The sequence below is a fragment of the Podarcis muralis genome, chromosome 9, assembly GCF_964188315.1.
Source record: "Podarcis muralis chromosome 9, rPodMur119.hap1.1, whole genome shotgun sequence".
In the NCBI taxonomy this organism is placed as follows: Eukaryota; Metazoa; Chordata; class Lepidosauria; order Squamata; family Lacertidae; genus Podarcis; species Podarcis muralis.
Genome location: NC_135663.1, coordinates 10925998 through 10953290, shown reverse-complemented (window position 1 = coordinate 10953290; position 27293 = coordinate 10925998). Strand labels below are relative to the sequence as shown.

The window sequence follows — 27293 nt, the reverse complement described above, 5'->3', positions numbered from 1 at the left end:
GAGGGCTCCAGGACTCTTCACTGGACACCAGTGGGGAGAGCGCAGGTCCTCCGCTACCCACACCCTCCCTGCGCAGAAGACTTCTGCGCAGGGAGAGTAGGAGGAGACTGGGCGTCAAACAACTTTTATGTTGGAAAAGGTTTAAGAAACGCCCACTGACAGATTCTGTTAGCAACTGAGGCAGCCACGAAGAGAAGGGCTGTCCAGACAGAAAGGTTTAACAAGGCAATTTAGCCTGGAGAGGCGGCAGCTTACGCACGAGCAACACCATACTCATTACATAGAGTTCTTTGGAGGAAAGATGAGATTTGTCTGCAATAAACAGCAAGAACAGGCAGCTTCTAGGTTCCGAAATACTCAGTTTCATGGAAGGCAATATAAAAGTCTCTCAAATATACCGTATTTTTCGCTTTATAACATGCACACGACCATAACACGCACATAGTTTTTAGAGGAGGAAAATCCGTAGGCATGCCACCCGTAGGCATTCCCTCCATAACACGCACAGACATTTCCCCTTACTTTTTAGGAGGAAAAAAGTGAGCGTTATGGTGCAAAAAATATGGTAAGTAAACCTTTTTTTAAAATCACCTTTTGAAAATACTGATTAGCACCCTGCTTCTCAGGAATAAAAAGATAAAGCTGTACGGGATGAGAAAAAATTTCCTTACACAGAGTCAGACTAGAGATGCCCTGGCCTGTCCAGGGCCCCATCTCCTCTTTTCATTTAAATAACTATCATACTACTTTAAACAGCCATGGCTTACTCCAATGAATTCTGGGAAGTGTAATTTGTTAAAGGTGCTGAGACTTGTTAGGAGACACCTATTCCCCTCACTGAGCTACAATTCCCAGAGTTGCCTGGGAAGAGGGATTGACTGTTAAACTACTCTGGGAATTGGAACTCTGCGAATGGGAGAGGGCTCTCCAAACATCTGGTTTGGCCAAAATTGGCACGTTTAATTTAATTTATTTAGAAAGACGTGCAAGCCGTGTAAATCTCCAATTTTTCCAAGCTGCGTGCATTTATGAAATTATCAGTAAGATACAGGTAAAATTGAAAACACAAATACACATAACGCACAGCTTAAAATCGATCAAACAGAGATAAAAAAATCAATAAAACTTATGCAGAACATGTCACATATGGGGCTTGTAAAAGCTTAAGTTCCAGCACTCTTCACATAATACCAACTTCTTGTGACAAAAGACTGTTGGGGGGCGGGGAGGGATGGCTAATAGCCATTTGGGCAAAACTAGTTGTAATTAGCTGCATCGCACTGTTTAAACCAGATTTTGCCCTGCCCTGGAGCCTGAAGGGAGCTTTAATCCAAAAACATCTGGAGGACAACAGGTTAAACAAGGCTGATCTAAACTATCAGGGGTCTGTACTATCCATTTTGAAATTTGGGCCAGCCCCATTGATAATGAGGCCACACTACAGTCCAAAGTGTGGATTCCTTTCCCATTCACAGTGTGTGTGTCTATATGTTTGTACGAGGGCGGACTTTGGTAATCTTTGATAATATGGTGCTCTGGGGGAGGTGAAAAACTGGCACCCCCAAATGGATCTTCTCTATCATGGATCTTCTCAATTTTGTGGCTCAATGTTATGTTCTTTCAGGTTACATCCCGCGGTGACCCGGAAGTACTGGAAACGGTTACTTCTGGGTTTCGCTGCTCACGCATGCGCAGACGTGCAAAATGTCACGTGCATGCACAGAAGTGGAGAATCGCAACCCGCGCATGTGCAGACACGCTGCTGTGGATTGTGTTCTTTTCATGTTGTGAACAGGCCTCCAGAACGGATCCTGTTCGCAACCAGAGGTACAGGGAAATCCTCCAGGACATCCTAAATCTGGCACTGTGTTTTTTACTTATCTATTATACACACATATATAATTATTATTAATTGGATTTATATACCGCCCTATACCCGGAGGTCTCAGGGCGGTTCACAGAAGAAAATATAGAGAGGAATGAATAGGGCGTGGGGTGGAAATACAACAGAAAGAACGTCATTCCAGGAGAATAAAAGTGAGAGGCCCGGGGAATAAGCATTTCCCTCGCAACCACCCAAAAAGTGCAGAAGGAAAGTTTGCCATGTGACGGGCAGCCACTTCTGGAACTGCCATCTCCACTGTGGGCTGCTATTTATAAACCAAGCAGGGCTCTGCTAACCGGAGCTAATAAAATTGAAGCGCCGCAACTGTGCCCTAAGTCATCCGCTGTCCTTCAGCAGGCCTTGGAGGAGGAGAGACCAGAATTCTTCTGGCTCAAAGAGAAAAGAGGATTTTCCTCCCCCCCCCCCCTTCCCACACAGCCCCAAGGCTCAGATCCAAACCGTGGCAGGGAAGCAACATAGAAGTCTATTTCCAAGTCTCAGGAAAAAGTAAAGGGGGAAAACCCATTAGCTTGACTCACACTTTTCTCTCTGGAGAGATACATTTATTCGGAGCAACTGTGCAAACTCTAGTCTTGTTAATGACCGCCATAAATGTTAACGCTGTCCTTCATGTCTAACATTTAGAATTTAGAAAGAAATAATGAAATGAAATGAAATATTTTATGGATGAGTTGATTGCCTGGGGCTCCTTGGGTTGTACTGAAATCAAATCAAATAAACAAATAAAATTCTGGCCTCAGCTCCACTTAAGTCAATCTTAAAGGTCACGATGGAGCCTTAAGAGGACATTATTGGTCTGCCTTCCAAATAGGTCTACACAAGCTACCAACTCAGAAACCGTTTTTTCCCTTTCTTTTTTACTATTTACACGTAAGTCATTTGTGGAGTAACCAAACAGTTTGAAACCAAAGAATCATGTGCCTTCCAATTTACACAACCAGCCCCTGACTACTCCCCTGGAGGAAATTCCAGCTCATCACAGATGACTAGGCAAGTGGCTATTTACAAGCAAGTACAAGTGGGTACTTGTACAAATGGGACGCGGGTGGCGCTGTGGGTTAAACCACAGAGCCTAGGACTTGCTGATCAGAAGGTCGGCTGTTCGAATCCCCGCAACAGGGTGAGCTCCCGCTGTTCGGTCCCAGCTCCTGCCAACCTAGCAGTTCGAAAGCATGTCAAAGTGCAAGTAGATAAATAGATAAATACCTTCCAGTGGGAAGGTAAACGGTGTTTCTGTGTGCTGCTCTGGTTCGCCAGAAGCAGCTTAGTCATGCCGGCCACATGACCCAGAAGCTGTACGCCGGCTCCCTCGGCCAGTAAAGCGAGATGAGCGCCGCAACCCCAGAGTCAGTCACGACTGGACCTAATGGTCAGGGGTCCCCTTTACCTTTACAAGTGCTTGCAGATGGGTGCTCCTATCAACTGCCCCTCCCTTGGAAAAATACCATTCTCCTGTGGACTAGTCAAAGCCAGAGCCTGCATTATCTTCCAGAATCGAAATGAGATTTTATTTCTTATTCGAACGATTGCAGCAGACCGTTTTATCACTGGCAGCATTTCAAACAGGATGAAATAATACATCAATCTTGGATGTGTTTGAGGATACTGGGTTCACAGCCAAGAAGCTCAGGGGATTTCCCAATCCCAGGCTTTCATCAAACAGGAAACAGTACTGCAAGAGAATTTGCTTCTGCTCAAGGTGGGAAGCATTTCGAGGCTTTAACAGAAGAACAAGCCTTGCTGAGGAAGGTTTGGCATGGCTTCTGTACAGGGAAGCCTTGCCTCCTCAGTAACAGCCTTCTTCAGGAATTCCTTGCTCCACTGAGGCTCAGCGAGACAGTTGTGGCTACTAGTGGCTACTACCCACAATGGTTATGTTTTACTTCATCTGTCGGAGGCAGTGGACTCTTGAAGGCAGGGGAGAGGGCAGCTGCAACACTCAAATCTTGCTTTCAGGCTTCCCACTGGGGCATCGGCATGGCCACTGCGAGAATAGGATGCTGAACTTGATAGGCCATTGGCCTGATCCTGCAAGCTCCTCTTACGTTCTTATGGCAGATGTGCTGGTCAGTTTTCAAGGCTCTTTTTCCACCCCGAAAGACCTCCACGCTGGGTTTGTCCGCTTGTCAAGCAACGCTGCTTTTCCTGGATCCCTCTCTGGCTTGTACTAATTTTAAAAGACGCCACATAGACAAAGTTTACCAAGCCAGCCAGGGAGCACAATAAGGAACAACCAAAACGGCATGCTCACGATTTGATTTAAGTTCTCCTCTCCAAGGAACCCTTTCTCTCCCTCCAAAGCTTCCCCCCCTGCCAAACAAATCTTGAAAGCGGTAGGCTTATTCTTCTCCTTTTAAGACATGCAGCTTGAAGAAAACCTGCTAGAACAATTTACTCGCTTATGGCAAATGTCGTGAGCCAATTGCGTTGGCGGGAAGCGAACTGGGGCTCCTACAGTGCATGGATGTCCTCCCATCTGTAACTGATAGAACCACTCTTGCATCTGAATTCGGAGAGGTGTGCTTGCTTTTGAAAAACATTTCAGCAAAGCGGCTGTGCTTTCACTAGGGAGGCTGTTGTGGACTAGTAAATTCAGAATACAGTGGTACCTCGGGTTACATACGCTTCAGGTTACATACTCCGCTAACCCAGAAACAGTGCTTCAGGTTAAGAACTTTGCTTCAGGATAAGAACAGAAATCGGGCTCTGGCGGTGCGGCGGCAGCGGGAGGCCCCATTAGCTAAAGTGGTGCTTCAGGTTAAGAACAGTTTCAGGTTAAGAACAGACCTCTGGAACAAATTAAGTACTTAACCCGAGGTACCACTGTAAGTGTTTATGAGTATCGTCGTCAGACAACGCTGCTCCCCCAACAGAGGAGGCTTACGTTGTGTAAGCTGTGCATGAGGAACATCTTAGACTAGATATGCAATTGTTTGTATAGATGAGTGTGCTTTTATATGGGGGGCATGATGCACAGGTAAGCTTGTTATTTGAACGAAATGTGCCCCAGTGACTCACACCTGTGCCGTTGTCAGTGATCTTGAAAGGGAAACAAGAGGTGCCATACTGGTCGCATGCAATGCAGAAAATTTTTTGGGGTGGGGAAACCATATGTCTGCTTTTTTTTTCCAAATCAGTGCCTTGAACACATAACACCAGTTTGTGGGGAGGCAGAAAGGACTGCAACAGCAGGCAGGACTGAGCCTGAAAATACGGCAAAAGGGAAACAGAGGATTGTGCCTAATTAAGTCCAGCTCAGCATGAAACCCATGTAAAACAAATGGACCTATGTTAAGAAAAGGTAAAGGGACCCCTGACCATTAGGTCCAGTCGTGGCCGACTCTGGGGTTGCGGCGCTCATCTCGCTTTATTGGCCAAGGGAGCCGGCATACACCTTCCGGGTCATGTGGCCAGCATGATTAAGCCACTTTTGGCGAACCAGAGCAGCGCACGGAAACGCCGTTTACCTTCCCACCAGAGCGGTACCCATTTATCTACTTGCACTTTGACGTGCTTTCGAACTGCTAGGTTGGCAGGAGCAGGGACCGAGTAATGGGAGCTCACCCCGTTGCGGGGATTCGAACCGCCGACCTTCTGATCAGCAAGCCCTAGGCTCTGTGGTTTAACCCACAGCGCCACCCGCGTCCCGCTCAGCATGAAACCCATTAAGTCCAGCTCAGCCTGAAACCCATTAAGTCCAGCTCAGCATGAAACCCATGTAAAACAAATGGACCTATGTTAAAGGTAAAGGTAAAGGTACCCCTGCCCGTACAGGCCAGTCTTGACAGACTCTGGGGTTGTGCGGCCATCTCACTCAAGAGGCCGGGGGCCAGTGCTGTCCGGAGACACTTCCGGGTCACGTGGCCAGCGTGACATCGCTGCTCTGGCGAGCCAGAGCCGCACACGGAAACGCCGTTTACCTTCCTGCTAGTAAGCGGTCCCTATTTATCTACTTGCACCCGGGGGTGCTTTCGAACTGCTAGGTTGGCAGGCGCTGGGACCGAGCAACGGGAGCGCACCCCGCCGCGGGGATTCGAACCGGTGACCTTTCGATCGGCAAGCCCTAGGCACTGAGGCTTTTACCCACAGCACCACCCGCGTCCTGGACCTATGTTAGTCATGCCCATAAATTTCGATGGGTCTACTCTGAGTAGAGATAACATCAGCTACAATCCAATGTTAACAACCCCCGGTTCAAAATATGCTTCTTTAACTCGCTGGAATTGCATTCAGATAAGCAAGCATTTTGATCTCCAAATACAGCGGGAAAGGAGGTATTTAGTCTATCTGAAGAAGTGTGCATGCACACAAAAGCTCATACCAATAACAAACTTAGTTGGTCTTTAAGGTGCTACTGGAAGGAATTTATTTTATTTTATTTTGTAGTCTACCAGAACACCCTTGGTGAGCTTCAGAAGGAAGCCACGTGTTTAAATTCCCTTCTCCTACTTAAGGATCCTACAGAGGAGATTCCACTTTAGCATTTAGTGCCTGGAGCTTTGGGGATGTGTTCCCCGCCCCCTGCCCCCATATCTTCATTTTTTCGAAAGAGCCCACAAACATGACAATCCGACCTCGCTCACTGCAGGGAGAGCAAACTCTGATCTCCAAGGCAGAACTGTTTGGCTAGAAAGGTCAGTTCAAACTCCAAGCAGTAACAGCACCACTTCTGCCAAGAAACGACATAAAAGGCCATTTCCCTTCCTTAGGGTTTTTCCTCCAAACCGCTAAGATTTCTATTTGGAGTAGAAGTGACTAATGCATCTACCAGTTCTCATGTCACAAATTACTAACCAGCAGAAAAAGCTGAAGGGTTTTTTTTTTCTTCCTTCTTTCCCCTTTCCTGGTGGGGTTGGGGGGGGGGAGATAAGAACCATGTGTGCACATTCCTGCAAGTCTTGTGAAGCGGGGAGGAAAGGGAAAGGGGGAAAGAAACACACACACACACACACACACACACACACACACACACACAGAGCACCATGTGACAAACAAATATGAAGAATTTCCAACGACAAAGTCCAATCAAAAACAGATGCTCTTCCCTCCCGCTTCTCCACATGCCTAGTCTTGAACTGCCAATCTGAACTGCTGCATTTAAGCCAATAAGGGCAGAGTGTATATTGGTCGTTTCCCAAGACTTTTAGGTAGAAACGCCACATTACTGCCATAACTACACAGCTAAGAAAGGAGAGCAAGATTGAGGGTAAATGCAATGGGCTGCATCCAACTAGGTTCTGCTCGGTGCAGAACCACAGACGTGCATGCCCATCAACTTCAATGGGTCTACTCTTGAGTAGGGCTGGTACTGGCGACAACCCAATGTGGCTTTCCCAAAGGAAACCAGAGGAAGCCCAGAGCACAATCTCTTGAGTCACAACTGGATGAGTTCCTCTTGGCCTGTGGGCCAGCTCACTTCCTGCTCTCTACACCAGTGTTTCCCAACCGGTGTTCCGCGGCACACTGGTGTGCCGTGAGACCTTGCCTGGTGTGCCGTGGGAGGGAGGCGGGAGAGGCGGGGCGGCGGCGGCATCTCCTGCTGGATGCAAATCCAAACATGGCGGGCGCCTCCCTCGCTCCTTTGTAGGCGGACCATCAAGAGAGAAAGAAAAGGAGGCGAAAGAGCGAGAGAAGGCGCCTGCGCGGAAAGAGGAGCGAGCAGTGCGCCTGCGCGCCGCGGCGCCCGAGATCGCTTCTCCCCACCGCCCCTTGCTTCAAAAGAGGTCCGGGGACAGCGGGAAGCGCTTCGCGCTGCCCCCGGACCTCTTTTGAAGCAAGGCTTTGCGGGGAGAAGCGATCTCCCCGCAGCCCCTTGCTTCAAAAGAGGTCCGGGGGCAGCGGGAAGCGCAGCGCTTCTTCCCCGCTGCCCCCGGACCTCTTTTGAAGCAAGGGGCTGCGGGGAGATCGCTTCTCCCGGTGCTCCGAAGCGGGGCGGGGGGCGGGAACACCTGCCCCAGCCGCCCCGCTTCTCCCGGTGCTCCGAAGCGGGGCGGGGGGCGGGAACACCTGCCCCAGCCGCCCCGCTTCGGAACGCTGCTCCGAAGCGGGGCAGGGGGGCGGGAACACCTGCCCCAGCCGCCCCGCTTCGGAACGCTGCTCCGAAGCGGGGCGGGGGGTGGGAACACCTGCCCCAGCCGCCCCGCTTCGGAATGCTGCTCCGAAGCGGGGCGGGGGGGCGGGAACACCTGCCCCAGCTGCCCCGCTTCGGAGCGCTGCTCCGAAGCGGGGCGGTGGGGCGGGAACCTCGCACCCCGCCGCCGGGCATCGGAACGATGCCCCGATGCCGGGCGGTGGGGCGGGAACCTCTCCCCCCGCCGCCGGGCATCGGAACGATGCCCCGATGCTGGGCGGTGGGGCGGGAACCTCGCACCCCACCGCCGGGCATCGGAACGAGGTCCTGGACCTCTTCTGAAGGCAGGCGGGGGCAAAAGTCTTTGCTCCCCCCGCCTGCCTTCCCGGGACAGCGGAGACTTCTCCGCTGCCCCGGGTGATCTTAAAATGCTGGCGGGCGGGAGCGAAGCATTCGCTGCTGACCCCCAGCATTTTAAAATCTCCTCGGGGCAGCGGAGACTTCGCTCCCGCCCGCCAGCATTTTAAAATCGCCCCGGGACAGCAGGGGCTTTTAAAATGCTGGCGGTCGGCAGCAAAGCCCTCCTGTCCCCGGAGCTTGCGGGGCGGGAGGTGGGAAGAAGGGCTTTTCTTCCCACCGCCAGCCTTCAGAACAGCCTTCTGAAGGCTGGCAGTGGGAAGAAAAGCCCTTGTCCCCCCCCCCCCCAGCCTTCAGAAGAGGTCGGGGGACAGACTGTCCCCGGACCTGGTCTGAAGGCGGTTTCCCTAGGAACGCATTAATTGATTTTCAATGCATTCCTATGGGAAACCGTGCATCGCAAGACGAAAAACTCGCAAGACGAAGAGACTTGCGGAACGAATTAATTTCGTCTTGCGAGGCACCACTGTACTTTTTATATAGTCAATATAGGCACAGAGTTAAATTTTTTAACATTTTCTAATGGTGGTGTGCCTCGAGATTTTTTTCATGAAAGAAGTGTGCCTTTGCCCAAAAAAGGTTGGGAAACACTGCTCTACACCCCCTTTGGAATAAGGAAATTAAAGCCAAGTTTTTTTCCAGGGCAAAGGATGCCTTGATTTGTATGTGTATTGAGACGGCTTGAATTGTAAAGCTATTTAGAAGCCCATTTTAATAACAATAACAATAACAATAACAATAAATTTTATTTATACTCCACCCTACCCGGGCGGCTAACACCCATAAAATTACAGTAAAAACATAATAGGGGGGAAAACCCAATTTAAAATACAGGTTAAAATTCAATTTAAAATGCAGCCTCATTTTAAAAGTAGCCCATAGATCAAAACCATGAGCGGAGAGAAACGTAAGGGTCAGACCGAGTCCAAACCAAAGGCCAGATGGAACAGCTCTGTCTTGCAGGCCCTGCGGAAGGATGTCAAGTCCCGCAGGGCCCTAGTCTCTTGTGACAGAGCGTTCCACCAAGTTGGGGCCAATACTGAAAAGGCCCTGGCCCTAGTTGAGACCAATGTAACCACCTTGCGACTTGGGACCTCCAAAATGTTGTCATTTGACTGTTACAACTTTCCCCTTTAAAACAAAAACAAAAACCTTCGAGAACTGCACCTACATATAAAACCTACTCCATTTTATCACATTGACAGCCAGTGTGGCACAGTGATTAGAGTGTCGGACTAGGACCTGGGAGACCAGGTTTGAATCCTCACTCAGCCACAAAGGTCAGTGGGTGACCTTGGGCTACTCACCACCTCCCAGCCTAACCTACCTCACAGGGTTGTTGTGAGGGTTAAATGTGAAAGGGTGCCAAGCCATGTACCTTGAGCTTCTCTGGGATAGGGTGGGACGTGAATGCAACAAACAAATAATAAATATCATGCGAAGGCTCCAAAGTGGCTTACAGGTTGAAGGAGACAATTAAAAAAAAAAGAAATCACATCCATGCAGCGATCCTAGTAAAACAAAACAAGAAAAGAAGACAGCAGAAACCCACTCCTTCACCTTCTCAGCAGCACAGTAAAGGTAAAGGTACCCCTGCCCGTACGGGCCAGTCTTGACAGACTCTAGGGTTGTGCGCCCATCTCACTCAAGAGGCCGGGGGCCAGCGCTGTCCGGAGACACTTCCGGGTCACGTGGCCAGCGTGACATCGCTGCTCTGGCGAGCCAGAGCCGCACACGGAACGCCGTTTACCTTCCCGCTAGTAAGCGGTCCCTATTTATCTACTTGCACTTTGACGTGCTTTTGAACTGCTAGGTTGGCAGGCGCTGGGACCGAACAACGGGAGCGCACCCCGCCGCGGGGATTCGAACCGGTGACCTTTCGATCGGCAAGCCCTAGGCGCTGAGGCTTTTACCCACAGCGCCACCCGCGTCCCCCCTACTCAGCAGCACAAGTAAGCAGCAATTGCCCATACTGTATTTTCCACTCCATAAGACGCACCTGACTATAAGACACACCTAGTTTTTATGAGGAGGAAAACAATATATATATATATTCTGAACGAAACAGTGGATGTATGAATTTTGTGGTTCATGCTGTGGCCACAGACATGTGATTTGACGGTGAGTTTGGGGTAGCCCAATGCAAAAAATCTGAGGATCCATGTGGATCTGTGCTTTGTAACCACGTTTTTGTGCCCCACGGAACAGTTGATGCGTGGTTTTTTTGGTGCAGGCTGTAGCCATGGACATGCTATGTGGTCTGGTGGTGAATTTGGGGTGACCCAATGTAAAAATCCTGAGGATCCATGGGCTTTTACCTCCCCCTTCCCAGGCAACCTCCTTTATCACTAGCGCCCCTTATCTCGCTCCCGATCGCTTGCCGATCAGCGGCTTTGTTTCAACACCCACTTCCCTCTCAAAAAAAAGAGAGAGCTTTTTGCCCCTGGGCAATTCGGCTCCAGGGACCACACATTCACTCCATAAGACGCACAGACATTTCTCCTTACTTTTTTAGGAAGCAAAAGGTGCGTCTTATGGAGTGAAAAATAAGGTAAAAGCCAGGTCCCATAACCAGTCTCCTATGGGTTTGGCCTTGCTAGCTAGGGGTGATGGGAGTTGTAGTTCAACGACATCTGGGGACCCACAGGTTGAGAAAGGCTGCCGGATAAGACTCTTGTGTTATTTCAGTGACTTGGGAGACACACACACACAAAATAACTCCAGCCGTCTTCCAGCTTACAAAGGAAGCTTGATCGCCTGCAGGCGTTTCATATTCATCCTGGGCGAGTGGCTATTTTAAAAACTCCTGCCATAATCACAGTGACATCTTATGTATGTCTGTACGTACAGTATATGCAAAATGCTATTATGTGCTGGAGCAATCTGTCAGCCTTAGCTAAAATCTTTGATTGGGCACCAAATTGTGCTTAAGGTTTTGAAGCCAAAACGCTCAGCTTTTTTTGCTTTTTTTGCAGACAGAGGGAGAAAAATATATTAGCTGTGCCTCAGAGAGTTCTCCCAGCTGTGGATCTCACTCATGTGTGATGCAGAGTCATAATAAATACTTAAGCAGTGGTGGCGAGGGGACGACTCCTCCCCTCTCCCCCTTGCCGCTGCATTAATGTAAGTCTACGTAGAAAAAACCCACACCAAATAACATAAAACCCAAACATTCTTTACATAGGCGAACAGAGAAAGGAATGTTCTCACAGTTCCTTCGCATTCTGTGCCCACAGGGGACTAGAACATGCATGCATGCATCTGATTATTCTACTCTTAAGTACCACATCAATATTTTAGGTCATAAACAACTTTCCAAAATCAGCTGTATAGAAGCTCATGAGACACCCCAGAGTGTTAAGAGGCTCATAAAGGAATTATAATGAGGCTGATAATTAAACATCTACAGCAGAGGCAAAATTGAATCCTTTGGCCTTATCAACACACGCCACAGAAACAAGGTGGTAGAATTAGCTGCACAGACAGCAAGGCAGGGTGGAGAGGATGGAAAAATCAGATTTTAATGCTCCTCTACATTTTTTTTAAGAGACCCTGGATGGAGAAAATGAGCACCTCAGGGAATGGGCTGTTCCTGAATCTTACCCCCTGACATGCTAGTTTTCTTCTTGCATGGAGTTTTTCTTTTAATGGGGGGGGGGAGTCCAATAATAGCATATTTGTCTGTGGGTTTTACAGACTTCCTCCACTTCTCCCCAACATTGTCTTCACCCCCCACCTCTTCTCATTTCTACTTACAAGTGGCTTCAAATTTCACTGCTCCCAAGTAACAAGGCAATTTGTACATCTAAGCTACTTAGGCCTTTTAAAAACGTATACATGTATTTTTTTTTTTAAAAAAAACCTACATTAACAATTTCTGCATTTGAAAAGCACTGGGACTTTTCATGCCAAAGTCAATAAACGCTTGCCTTGTAAAGATTTGACGTTTTCATCCCCAAAAAGTTTTTGATTTGAGTTTCTACTGATACGAGGCTGCATTTTAATCTTGTTTTAAAGTTGTATTTTAATCAATTGTTTTTATACTTGGTGTTAGCTGCCCTGAGCCCGGTCTTTGCTGGAGAGGGTGGGGTATAAATACAAATTATTATTATTATTATTATTAAAGACAAAAGGGGGGATCCAAAGATATTTCTACCCTTCATTATCATACATTTGTACATCCCAATTCTCTCTCTCTCTCTCTCTCTCTCTCTCTCTCTCTCTCTCTCTCTCTCTCTCACACACACACACACACACACACACACACACACACACACACGAAAGCCAAACATAAGGAAATGTGAGCATTCCTATCTCGTTTCCATGCAGAGGTAGTAAATTCATGGCTAATGTGGAGTTTAAACTCTGGTTTAAGTCCAGAATTCAATCATGCAGACCTCATGTGGGGAGGTCGGGAGTATGGAAAACACAGGTGAGTTAAAGCGGGCGGGGGGGGGGTTGAAGGAATGGGACTTGTGGGGTGGGGTAGAAATTTGGTCTGTGTATAGTTGGAAGAGAGCTGAGAGTGGAGGGGATTAGCTGGGTGGGAATGGTTTAGATGGGGATTACTAGTTCTAATCCTATTCATCTCAGACTTCAGTTTGCTGTGAATTTGTTTTCATTGCTCCTCAAATAAACAAACACTCTGCTCTCAAACCTGGGTAACTAACTGTGAAATCCACGCTTCATGGATCTTGGAACACCTGCCCCACACCTACATCAGTGAGGTGGGGCAGAATATTTTCCTTTGGGGGAGTGGGTGGGGAGAAGATCCTTGTGCTTTGTGTTTTCCGTGGAAAATTGCCTGTTTCTAAATATTTGTTGTTTGACCCAGTTCATTGGGAGCAATGAACAAATGCCAATACAAGATTTAAAAGTTGTGATTACTTGGTCCTGCGTCCTTCAGTAACAATCAAAGAGTGGTTCACACAACGAATGAGCGAAATACGACGACGACCAAACGATTTAAAGCGGATCCATTAAAGCCCAAACAATGCAATCTGCGGTCAATATAGCAGTTAGTGGATATACATTTGGTATACGCCACGGGCTGCTCACCCGAAAAGTTCACACAGGAGGTTCCGAACACCCAGGTGAACAGGTGTGTCTTAAGTAAATGACAAAACTGAACTACAGATGAATCCTGACACATTGTAATAGACACTGGGAGCTGCCTCAAAAGGGTGCCACCACAGACAAGGCTCTTTTATCTTGCGTTGCCAACCAATGAACACGACCCACCTGGGCTGGTGCCTTTTGGGATTGTCAGGATGGGAAAAAGAGAGGTCGATGACAAGAGACGCCCCAGAGTTAATGATCTGCAGAGTCAATGACAGGCAAGGCCAGCTAATTGCAATTTAGTCCTCACTTTCCTCCTGAAAACATTACTGAAACCACTAGGCCTGAGCTGTAGTTTGTTTCTTTGAATAAAAATTTAACTTCACTGGCCTCTAGTGATTTACTGCTTTTGCTGCTGAGCTATGCCTGATTCCAGCCTTGATACCTACACAGCAGCCTCTCGTCAGGGACCTCTGACCATTAGGTCCAGTTGTGGCCGACTCTGGGGTTGCGGCGCTCATCTCGCTTTATTGGCTGAGGGAGCCGGCGTACAGCTTCCAGATCTAAGCCGCTTCTGGCGAACCAAAGCAGCGCATGGAAATGCTGTTTACCTTCCCGCTGGCGCGGTACCTATTTATCTACTTGCACTTTGATGTGCTTTCGAACTGCTAGGTTGGCAGGAGCAGAGACCGAGCAACGGGAGCTCACCCTGTAGCGGGGATTCGAACCGCCGACCTTCTGATCGGCAAGCCCTAGGCTCTGTGGTTTAACCCACAGCGCCACCCTGAATTTAACGGGAGCAATCTGGAATGAATGGCTTTAAAGATAGTAGGCTTGAGACTTTAAAACACACACAGTAATCCCAAAACACCCACTCCCCCTGGAACTGTTGTCCTAAAAGGCGTTTGTTGACGCAAAGCACTATGCTTTAAATGGTTACACAACGAAGCACTGATGGAGGCTACCTTACAGATGCCCTCAAGTGACATGAATACGAGAGGCCTCGAAACAGCTGCTCACTGAACTGCCTTGCAAATGTCAGAAAGCTAGCAGAGGCTTTTGCCTGACAGCTATGCAATTAATGTGGTATTGTACAGGGCAACAAAAAGCCCAAACTACTATTGTTTGCAATGTTTATTCTTTCAATATATTGCAGAGAAAGCCAAGTGCTATGTATTCTGCATCCTGCACGTAATGTACTACCCTTGTGTTGTGAAAAGCCCCAGTAGCTAAGTATCAGCAAAAAATAGCAGGCTTCAGATATATTGGGGGGGCGCGAGTAAAAGAAAACAAAGGCCCCAAAAGCTAAGAGGCAGAGATGAAGATGTTGCCTGACACATCTAAGAGTTTTTTCACATCTGGCAAGGTGAGGGCTGGGCATCTGCATCACTGGGCAATCACCCAGTGGGCCAAAGAATTGGGACCCCATCATGCACAAGACAGCAGGATTTCTCCCCTGCTGGGAAAAATCTATCCATGCATTCAGAGGGTTGATCCTAGGACTGCAGCCACACTTAACAAATTAGAGCCAGGTGTGCCCCTACAGATAAGACAGTGTGATTGGGTTTTATTTTTAAATGCACACACACACACAGCCTGCATACAATGAAATGTAGCAAAACAGAATCATACCTCGGTTATAGCTTAACCTCAAAGTATGCAAAAATCCAATCAACGTGAAATCACGCGGTTAAGGGGGCTCATATCACAAGTTCATGGAATGAATATCCAAATGTAATCTGGAGAACGATGTCAAGCGGGTGGGTTGGAATCTTAGTGAAGGTATATCCCAGGATCCATTCAGTCAGTCGAACTGGATCAAGAGGAAGTGCATTCAAATTGCAGATTTCTCATCCCGCATGTTAAGTTCCTTGGAGGGACAAGGGTTCCTTCCCCAAATCTAAGGTTCTAAGATTCTGTGACTGAACCTCCAGCACCTCAGGCTGCAGGGAAACAGAAAGGGAAGTGGGGCCTGCTGTTGTCAACATCCCACGTTTGTGCCCTGTACAACCCCAAGGAAGCAGCTCTAAGCCTTGGTGAAAGCACTGCTGTTAAGTTTGGCAGCCTTGATCACTGTGGGGGAGAGGCCAGACTTTGTAATGCTGATTAACTAGCTAATAGACAGAAAGGACAAGCTGATAGTGGGGGCTAATGGTTTTAGGGGATGTTTCTCCCCTTAACAGAGCAATCTACCTGCAGGGGGTAGGGACTGAAGCCAGTGCTATACAAAGGGTGGGGGGCTGGGAAGGCAGAAAAAGATGGCCATTTGCGCTTTAAATTGGAAGAACTTTGAATTACAAGTTATGAGCAGGGCTATCCCAAGACTTTTTGCTGCCCAAAGCAAATAAGCACTCCCCCAAATCCACCTACAGAAATTGACTGGGCTGGAAGTTGCATCTCCCATCAGCAATAGCAGTGGGATAGTCTCCTCCACTGCACTCTAGTTTAGAATGTGTGTCACACGTGGCCCTGATCTCCAGCAGAGGGGAATGGGCAGAGGATTCCTAGTGCTGTCCCTCCACCCAGGATCTGCCAGCCCCCACTCTGCCTACTGATAGGGCTGGCTGAGCTTTAGGCAACCCAATGAGATGCAAAATAAAAAAATTCCTTCCAGTAGCACCTTAGAGACCAGCTAAGTTTGTTATTGGCATGAGCTTTCGTGTGCATGCACGCTTCTTCAGATACACTGAAACATAGCTGTCAACTTTTCCCTTTTTTTAAGGGAAATCCTATTCGGAATAAGGGAATTTCCCTTAAAAAGAGAGGAAAGTTGACAGCTATGCACTGAAATATAATATATATAGTGAGAGGGTGGGGAGGGGCATTACTCAGAAGGGTGGTGGGAATGGGTGATTGGCTAATAGGTGTGGTAAACCTGTTGACGACTGTACAGCAATTGGTCTTACAGCAAAAAGCAAGGGTGAGATAGCTAAAAATAGCTATATCATGTATAATGAGATAAGAATCCAATGTCTCTATTCAGACCAGGTCTCTCCATGGTTTTAAGTTTGATAATAAGTTGCAATTCAGCAACCTCTCTTTCCAGCCTATTTCTGAAATTCTTTTCTAATAAGACAGCTACTTTGAGATCTTGTATAGAATGTCCTGGGAGATTGAAGTGTTCTTCTACTGGTTTCTCTGTCTTGTGATTCCTGATATCAGATTTATGTCCATTTATCCTTTGGCGTAGGAACGCGGGTGGCGCTGTGGGTTAAACCACAGAGCCTAGGACTTGCCGATCAGAAGGTCGGCGGTTCGAATCCCCTCGACGGGATGAGCTCCCATTGCTCGGTCCCAGCTCCTGCCAACCTAGCAGTTCAAAAGCATGTCAAAGTGCAAGTAGATAAATAGGTAAGGTAAGGTAAGTGGCATTTGTTCTGGTTCGCCAGAAGCGGCTTAGTTATGCTGGCGACATGACCCGGAAGCTGTACGCCAGCTCCCTCAGCCAATAAAGCGAGATGAGCACTGCAACCCCAGAGTCGGCCACGACTGGACCTAATGGTCAGGGGTCCCTTTACCTTTACTATCCTTTGGCGTAGGGTTTGGCCTATTTGTCCAATATGAGATGCGTTAGCACAGCGGTGCCCAAACTTTTTCCGAAGAGGGCCAGATCTGATGAAGGATTTAACCCCAAAGCTGCTGAGCTTTTTTCAGGATTGAAGTTGCTCAGCTTTTTTTAGGATTTTACCCCAGGACATATGCTGCCACAGGCCCCCAAAACAGACTTTGGACATGCCTGGATTAGCAGCTGTGTATTTTTGCCGCCAGTGTGTTCTGCTTGTGTATTTGGAAACAACACAAATATGAGAGAAGCACTGGGGTCCACCCAGCAGAACCCACCCTGGAATGCCTCATTGCTTGGGACCATGGGGAATATTTCACAGAAGGCTTTGCTAGTCCTACTAATTTATTTGTGAAGTTAGCAGTTTGCTGGATTAAAAAAAAATCATATGCTGAGGGTTTACAGACCGCGGGTATTCGTGGCATTATCAAACAGCAACTTTCCAGCATCAAATCATTCCCGCCCACCCAAGTCTGCTGCAGCCTCCACCACCAGCTGCCAACAGCCTACTGCTACACAGCGCAGGTTAAATTATAGCCCTCATCCATGCAAGTGACTGCTATTCCCTGCTTTGATTTGGCCTGCCTATGTGGTATTTGAAATGGAGAGTCAAAAGCAGGTTTGTAACACTAAACGAGTTAACTTTAAAACACACCTCACCTATGCCAAAAACACACTACACTGCACCATTATTGATAGCAAAAATTATGCCAAAAAAATCACCTTGGATCTGCTGGAGAGTAAATATGCAATCTGGGTTGGGGGGGGAAGTCCCAACTTTGTGTTGAAAGCAGTGGAATGGGCCTTAAGTCACAACCAACCTGTCCTTCTCATTTCACTAGAAAATACCCGTAAATTAGTAATTCTTCCTCAATTAGAAATGCTGTTAACTGTCTCTGTTGAGGTCAGATGCACACGACATATTAAATTGGCCCTAGCCTAGTACAAAGAATACAAAGAGAAGGGGACGACAGAGGACGAGATGGTTGGACAGTGTTCTCGAAGCTCCCAGCATGAGTTTGACCAAACTGCGGGAGGCAGTGGAAGACAGGAGTGCCTGGCGTGCTCTGGTCCATGGGGTCATGAAGAGTCGGACACGACTAAACGACTAAACAACAACAACAACAACAACAACAACAACAACAACAGTACAAAGAATAAGTAGAGCACAGCCAAGACTTAAGGTAAAGGTAAAGGTACCCCTGCCCATACGGGCCAGTCTTGACAGACTCTAGGGTTGTGCGCCCATCTCACTCAAGAGGCCGGGGGCCAGCGCTGTCCGGAGACACTTCTGGGTCACGTGGCCAGCGTGACATCGCTGCTCTGGCGAGCCAGAGCCGCACACGGAAATGCTGTTTACCTTCCCGCCAGTAAGCGGTCCCTATTTATCTACTTGCACCCGGAGGTGCTTTCGAACTGCTAGGTTGGCAGGCGCTGGGACCGAACAACGGGAGCGCACCCCGCCGTGGGGATTCAAACCACCGACCTTTCGATCAGCAAGACCTAGGATCTGAGGCTTTTACCCACAGCGCCACCCGCGTTCCTACAGCCAAGACTTACTGGAAAGCAAATCCTACCGTACTTAACCACCTTACTTTTGAGTAAGAATGTTTGGGCTCAGACTGCAAGACAGCCAGCACTGCCCTTGTTAAAGCTACACCTTCTATTGTGTTTAGTTTCAACTGCAGTCCTACACAATTACCTTGGAGTAAACCCCGTTCAGCCTACTTCTGAGGACTGCATTCTCAGTTCACGGACTATTAAAAAAACCCATGCAGTTTAGGTGCAGCATTCTACTATGATGCAAGGAAAGAGACCTTTTTTTCCTGCGACAAAGAACTATGCACAAGCCAGTGTTTAAAGTGGGAATTAAGTTTAGTCCTCCTGGATTTACCCTTCAAGTTTCTGGCTGACTTGGTCTAGAAGGAAACATGTGGTTTTGCCAGTGCTCAAATAATTGTTATTTTAAATTAGATTAGGAATAAAGTTACATAACACAAAACATAGGCAGGCATGTGAGTGTCATCCCAAAAACGCTCACAATTCGTTTAACGGCAAACCACACAATTCGTTTGGCAGGTTTGACTTCCTCCAAAGAACGCTCCTGTGGTAATTTAAACGAGGCTTTTAGGAATTGTTCCTCCAGTTCAGTCTTCCCCAACCTCGTGCCCCCTACAGATGTTCTGTAGCCTGCGTAGAGCATGGCACCCCCACCTGTCAGACCGCCAATATTTATCCTAAATCTTCCTTTCAATGCTTTGAAATCTGTTGTTCCTACTTGCTTACAGCAGGACAAGAACCAAGGCCAAATCAGAGTTTAATTCTAATTGGCTCAATATAGAACTAAGGTAAAGGCAAAGGGACCCCTGACCATTAGGTCCAGTTGTGACCCACTCTGGGGTTGCGGCGCTCATCTCGCTTTATTGGCCGAGGGAGCCAGCATACAGCTTCTGGGTTGTGTGGGCAGCATGACTACCGTAAGCTGCTTCTAGCGAACCAGAGCAGCGCACGGAAACGCTGTTTACCTTCCCGCTGGAGCGGTACCTATTTATCTACTTGTACTTTGTGCTTTCGAACTGCTAGGTTGGCAGGAGCAGGGACTGAGCAACAGGAGCTCACCCTGTTGCGGGGATTCGAACCGCCGACCTTCTGATCGGCAAGTCCTAGGCTCTGTGGTTTAACCCACAGCGCCACCCGCATCCCTAGTGTTTGCTTATTCCTTAAGCCAGTACAATACAACAAAAGGATAAAGAATGTTGTCTAGTAATACACACACACACACACACAGAGAGAGAGAGAGAGAGAGAGAGAGAGAGAAAGAAATGTTCCCATAATGCATTCTCTCAGTAAGCATTACACAGAGTTACTTCAACTGAGATGAACAGGAGGCTCTAAGGGGAAAACAATATCTGGATTCCTGGAGGTGGGCGGCAGTACCTTTTTTTGGCTGAGGTATGCACGCCCCTCGCTCATCTCCAGCCTGTGTGTGCCAGCAGCATGTGTCCTGGAAGGCATCTGATTATCTGAGGGGAAATGGTTTTATTTCATCCCTCGATCCATGCTTCCTGTTGAATTCAGAACAGCTGTGGTATTGAATCGCTACTGTACACTTGAAGCCAAAGATTCAAGCCTTTACTGGAACAGCCCCAAGGCTCAGCAGGGAAGCAAGCCCAGGATCCACAGTGGTCTTCATCCTTGGGATAGGATCAAACTGAAAAGGTTTATTTGTGTTCTGTATGCAGGGCCCATTTGCAGAACAGGAATCTCTGATTGCGCCTAGATACCAAAACGGCTGCAAAGTTACCGTTAATCATGGCATCCATCTAAGGTAGGGCTGTATGCACATCACAACTGAACTGTGAAATTGGTATTGGCACAGAATTAAAGAGTCAAAGAGCCTGAACATTTTTTCTCTTCAAAAGTAAACAGAAACAAGTTTCTAGACCTTATGACTGGGTTGACAAAAATGTGAAAATACTTGGTAGGATACCTGGTTCCAATCCTTATTGACAGCCACTTTCGGCTCTTCTGAGGGAAGAAGGAATATAAATGTTTTGTAGGCTGAGCATGACTTTCACTCCCTAGCAGAACCAAAACCAATTATGCAATGCACACGCATTTGAACTGATGGCCAGAATGCAGAATCTGGGTTGCTTTGGCACAGAATTTTCAAACCCAGCTCTCATCCAGGGAATAAATCCACTGAATTGCTTCTTACAGTCTTGGATAAGAGTGTAAAGGTAAAGGTACCCCTGCCCGTACGGGCCAGTCTTGACAGACTCTAGGGTTGTGCGCCCATCTCACTCAAGAGGCCGGGGGCCAGTGCTGTCCGGAGACACTTCTGGGTCACGTGGCCAGCGTGACAAGCTGCATCTGGCAAGCCAGCGCAGCACACGGAAACGCCGTTTACCTTCCCGCCAGTAAGCGGTCCCTATTTATCTACTTGCACCCGGGGGTGCTTTCGAACTGCTAGGTTGGCAGGCGCTGGGACCGAGCAGTGGGAGCGCACCCCACCGCGGGGATTCGAACCGCCGACCTTTCGATCGGCAAGCCCTAGGCGCTGAGGCTTTTACCCACAGCGCCACCCGCGTCCCATAGGATAAGAGTGTACACCTGCACAAAAAAAAAAAACCCTGGGGCATCTATGTCTATGTGCAGGGAATATGTTATCTTTCCTAAATAGGAGTGGGGGTTCCAAAGCTACGGTAATTGTCATTACTTAGCATATCAGTTGCTGGGAACCTGCATTTTTCCTACAGCCCAAATGGGTTTATTAACTGTTGCTGGAGAAAAGCAAGTTTCCCAGCAGCTAACATTTCCAACATCTAGTAGGAGTGAGAGAAACCAAGGGACCTGGGACTCACTTTGCAACTGGAGTTTTGTCTGCTCTAGAGCAGTTGCTCTTCGAAGGTGCAGCTCACAAACAGCTCTGTTTTTCAAAGCCACCTCTGATCTGCCTCCACACCATCTGATCTGCCATCTTCTCCCCGCAGTGAGAACAGATGGGAAGGGGTGGAAGAGGTTTGGGGAGGAATGAAGAGTAGCTTTCGAAACCGCAGTTGAAAAGGATATAGAAGGTTACTTAGCAGTTGAGAGGAACAGGGCCCCCAAATCCTTGAACCATGCAAGCAGTTTGGGAAAACATACAAGCCGCATTTGAAAGCTTTAATAATAATAATAATAATAATTTTTATTTATACCCTGCCCTCCCCAGCCAAGGCCAGGCTCAGGGCGGCTAACAACCAAGTATAAAACAATTGATGAAAATACAACTTTAAAACAGGATTAAAATACAACATTAAAATGCAGTCTCAATTCACTAGAAACTCAAATCAAAAACTTTTTGGGGATGAAAACGTCAAATCTTCACTAAGGCCAACTATCCAGACTGGTCCTATGTGGGTCAGAAAAAAGCCAGGGAAGTCCCCAAATAGGAGTTTCATCACAGAAGGAGAAAGGAAAAAGGAAAGAGGGGGAGGGGATCAAGTTGATTCCAAGCCAAAGGCCAGGCGGAACATCTCTGTCTTACAGGCCCTGCGGAAAGAAATCAGATCCTGCAGGGCCCTGGTCTCATGAGACAGTGCGGAGCCAATGTTGAAAAGGCCCTGGCCCTGACTGAGGCTAATCTGACTTCTTTAGGGTCCGGGACCTCTAGGGTGTTGCTATTTATGGACCTTAAGGTCCTCCGCATACTTCGGGAATGACCTAGAATCAAAAGCAGAAGAATTCACCAAAGACCAAGTTCTGAAACACAGCTTGAAGGATGCAAAGTAGGATTCTTATTTTGTTTTTGTTTTTCTATCCACTTGAATGTGCCACTACACTGTATCACAAATTGCTTTTGGAACTGCTCTGCATTTCCGAAGCGTTCTGCTTCAGACATAGGTGGGAGAGAGGACTGCTGCTGTACAAAACTGAAGTCCGGCGCTCCCTTGGAGTCAGTTGTGTATCCCTTGGAATCAGGGACAACAGGCTGAAAAAACATAAAGTACTTTTGCACATGGCGCACAGTTAAAATTATGGGATGTGCTCCCTCAAGATGTTCTGAGGACCACCAATCTGGATGGCTGTAAAAGAGGATAAGACAAATTCAAGAATATGCCGTAAGTCATGGTCTACCTCGACTGCTGGAGGCAGGGGATTTCATCCACGTAACAAAATTACACATCAATCCACATTCGTGTTGAGAGATCTGCTCCACCTGCTGATTTGCTGCTGAGCCAAATTTCAGGTATTACTATTAGCATATAAAGCCCTCAGCAGCATGAGACATACAGGCCTTACCCTGTATGTGGCAACTCATTCATTTTGATCTGCACAACTAGTATTTCCGTGTTACGCACTTAGAAGGAGTCAATCCTTCAGTATGGCAGTACCTGGTCTTTGGAACTCCCTGCCCATTGATATTAAGCATGAGCTGTGCTGTTTTCAGAGACTGCTAAAACATTTTTTGAAGCCTATTCAGACATGCAATTGTATTGTGTATATTGATTTTAGAACTACCGAATTTATTTATTTTTGTTTGATCTATTTTGTTTTTAACGTTTGATTTTACCGGTTATTTTTAAATTGACCGTTTTATATTGCTTTATGTAACCTGCTTGGAGGTTTCTCTTGGTTTAAGCGGTACATATAAATCACGCTAAATAAATAAATATACAGTTACCGTAAATACCAAGTTACCAAGGATACAGTTACTGAAAGTATAAACCATTCCTGCCAGTCCTCAGGCCACCATACAATGAAACCAGTTAATTGTTAAGTGTGCAATTGCTTGTTAAAGTTATGCAGATGTTTACCTGTGCACAACACCTGCTCAAAAAACCAATGGCAACCAATGCAGTGATTCCATGAACACTTAAAACATATTTAGGATCGTGTTGGTTTTCTACATCTTGAGAAACCAGACAATAAAATCTGCATGTATTGTTTGTCCTAATAACCCAGACTCCGATTAAAACAACAGCAACACACAGCTGAAGAAAGGTAAAAGAAAATCAGGCCACTTGCAAGAAAAAATGCCAATTATTTTTATACATGGTGCCTGCTTCCTCCAGAATGACGGGTAATTCTACACCCACAGTTGTCAAGATATTTGCAGAAAACTCCTGCTTTTCATCAACTGCCATATGAAAGTGACATGTATTTAATATTAATGAGGCTGAAGAAGAACAGCAGGGTTCGCCAGCATCTTATCATATACCGTATTTTTTCGTGTATAAGATGCCCCCACGTATAAGATGCCCCCTATTTTGGGGGACTCCAAATTAAGAAAACACCCCCTCAGCACTACCCATGTATAAGACGAGCACCAATTTAAAACCTAATTTTTTGGTTTAAAAAACCCCCTCATCTTATACATGGAAAAATACAGAAAGTCACTCTGTGGCAAAAACACGACATCCTTTAACATGCACAACATGTTGGCAGCCTTCTCTTGGTTTCACATTGCATACAATATTTGGGAAATTATCTTGAAAGTAAACGTAAGCAGAGGAAAGGCTGTGTGAAGAACGCTAAATTTCAAAGACACCATTGTATTTTGGATTGTTAAAGAGTTGGTGTAGGTAGGGAATTTATGGTTCTTAACTCAAGGCATGTGTCAGGGCTGCCTCAGGTCCCAGCTCACAAAGGACCAACGCCAGTTCCTCTTTATATACAGAAGTCTTTATTGAAGTTCATTGTTGGTTTGACAGCCGCGGCGCGCAGCCCTACGTCTGAAACCCTAGACCGTCGAAGCTCCGTCTGAGTCTCCTCCCCCCAGACACCAATTTAAGACCCTAGCCTTGCTCCACCTCTTCCTCTGCTCCCTTTTCCTCTGGGTCCGCCTGTCCGCCGGGGTTTTCCCCTTTCTGGACTCTTCTGACGCTGACTCCCCCGAGTCTTCCCCCTCCCTCCGGCGGGCTTTAGGACCTGGTTCCCAATCTGGGCTTTCTGCTGTCCCGCGCGCCTGTACATTTGAACTTGGCGCGCGCACACGCCCAGCCTGCCACCTTCCTTCTGACCGTTACACTGCTCCTGTCGCTGCTTGCCGGAGGAGACGCTGACTCTGACCTATGAGACTCTTCCCTCCCACTACGCTCCAGTGGGGAAACTGGCCCTGATTTCCAGCTACTGCTCTGGGAGTCTCCGCTGGCCCCCTGCTTCTGGTGTGTCCCCCCTGGGACCCCCCTTGCCCTGGCCATCGGCGCTCCCTTCTGGGAATCTTCTGATTCACTGGAGAGGCTCATGGAATCTCTCGGGTCACTGTCATTCTGCCCTCCGCTGCCCTCAGATTCTTCCCCTTCGCTCTCCATTTCCTCTCTTCCCTGCGCCTCTGCTCCTGAGCCCCTGACAGCATGTTAACAGCCATTTCCAATATTATGTGGCTGAATAGCTTATTTTTCGATTTTGCAAATGAGCATGCCCAAATCCAGACTTAAGAAAGCTCTAGGTATGTCTACAGGGGTTTCCCCCCTTTTTTGCCCTGGCTTTTGAAACTTGCAATGTGTACTTTTAGGACCCACCTTATTTCTGTGATTCTGAGTTGTTTTAAACTGTTTTTAATATTGTTTTAATTGTTGCAACCCACCCTGGGACCTCAGGATAGGATGATAATAACAGTAATACCACCACTGGGGTTGTTTTAAAAAAAGTTGAGTAAGGAAGCCCATAATAAGTGACAACTAAGCTTCTCATCATTGGGCTGGGAAGCAAAGAGATAGGTCAATTGGTAGAGCATGCAACTACCATTTCAGGATCAGGACTAATTTCAGGATCGTGGGTTCAAGCCGCACATTGGGCAGAAAATTCCTGCATTGCAGGGGGTTGGACTAGATGGCCCTTGTGGTCCTTTTCCAACTCTACGATTCTGTAATTCATTTTGCCTGACATACAGATGAACCTCTATTTCAAATACTAAACAAAGGGTGAGAAACACAAAGGCCCCTGTAATGGAAATTGGAGTTGCTCGTGCATAAGTTGCCGCCACTCTTGGCAAGGTTGCCTGGTTAAACCTTTCCCTGGCTGGACAGCCCTGACTCCGCGGCTGTCTCAGTCACTGGCAGAATCCATCAGTGGGCATTTCCTGAACTTCTTCCAGCATAAAAGTTCTTTCACGCCAAGTCTCCGCCTAGCCTCCCTGCGCGGAAGTCTTCTGCGCAGGGTGGGTGTGGGCAGCGGAGGATCCGTGCTCTCCCCGCTGGTCTCTGGTGAAGAGTCCTGGAGCCATTTCTCCGAAGCCCTCCTTTGCCCCCCTTCCTCCCTGGTGTCACGCTGATTTCCTTCCCCGGCCAATGAGTCTCCTCTCTCCCTGCTTGGCCCTTCTCCGGCATCGCTTGGGAGCCTTGCCTCCACTCCTAGCTCCGATGGCAGTTCCCTGACAGCCCCGTTCGCACATAATACCAAACCCTAGTTTAAAAATTAAACTATGACAGAACGCAAACAGTGCTGATGTGCACTGTTCAACATTGCTCCAGTTTCCTCACTCTGACTTTGCTGCACCATGGAGGGAGCAAGCCAGAGTCTGGCTTTGCATTATGCGCAAAGCGGTTAGTTTCCCCCAAAAGAAACCACAAGTGGTAAGCAGAGAACAAACCTTTGCTTCAAATATGAATGGTATTTGAAGAGAAGCAAAAGGGGTTGGTTTGCAAAGCCAGTCTCTGGTTTGTTTTCCTCCCTGGTGCAGCAAAGCCAGGAGTCAGAGACAAGTCGAAATTGGGACTTTTGAGCTGCATGTACTAGCATGCTACTCATTTTAATTAAACCATAGTTATTCTTTAACTATAGTTAAATGTTACAGGCTAGCCAGCCTAAAGTGTTTTGTGGCACGAGACAAACAAGTTTTCTGAGAGCACAAGTCTTCATGGGCTAAAGCCCAGTTCATCAAATGTGTTAAGTGTTACCCATGGATGGTTGGCAAGACTGGTTGGCAGGATGGATGAGGGCAGTGTGGTCAAATAAGAATGAAATGGTGGAGAAATGGATAGCCTGTGAGAGATTAATTAAATGCATTTGTTTTATTTATTTGCCGATTCTATAAACCACCTTTCACTACATTGTAATTCCAGAGTGGCTTCCAAGATGTAACAAAAGCGAACTGCAATACATCAAAACACTAACAGTTTAAAGTAAGTTGATGTAATATAATATCAAACAGAAAACAAGAGCAGATGGAACCTCCAGACTAAAAACCTGACACTGGTTAAAACCAAGACAACTCAACTCATTCAAAGGCCTTGGGGAAGAAGCATTGTGAGCCATCAAAACTGTAGTAATCGCCGATAACACAATTGGTTTTAACACCGTTAAAGTTAATTTATACCTGCAAAGCTACCACATTTCTCAGTAAGTTCTAATTCAGCACTATCATGTGGGAGGCTCCCACTCAATACATGAATACAGCACTCTTGTCTTGTTGGCCAAGCCGTAGCCTGTATGCCAGGGCTAGGAAAGCTTGTTGTTTGACTCCAACTCCCATCATCCCAAGCCAATAGTTGATAGGAGATGTAGTCCAGCTACACGTGAAGAGCCAACGATTCCTCTTCCCTGTTCCTACGCAAACTGGTCAGCAACTGCTGTGTATATATTGGATCCATGTCAAAAAGAGAGACTCAAAGGATCTCAGGACAGCATAGGTTGTTTTCCATTCATCGTGCCCTCACAGCAATCCTGTGAAAGGGCAGGTTGAACTGCTGACTCAAGATTGCCCATCAGTTCTAAGCCAGGGAGGACCTTTCATGCCAAGTTCCATTGGTCAAGTTCAAATAACAACACTGCTCTGAGTCGGGCTGTAGCTCAGT

At 47.3% G+C, this 27293-nt stretch overlaps 1 protein-coding gene across 4 annotated transcripts in view; it reads right to left on the bottom strand.

Moving 5' to 3' along the window:
* The window catches only part of SEPTIN11 (septin 11), a 104284-nt gene that overhangs the window by 60309 nt on the left and 16682 nt on the right, over positions 1–27293 (bottom strand). The gene's annotated exons all lie outside the window — the stretch shown is intronic.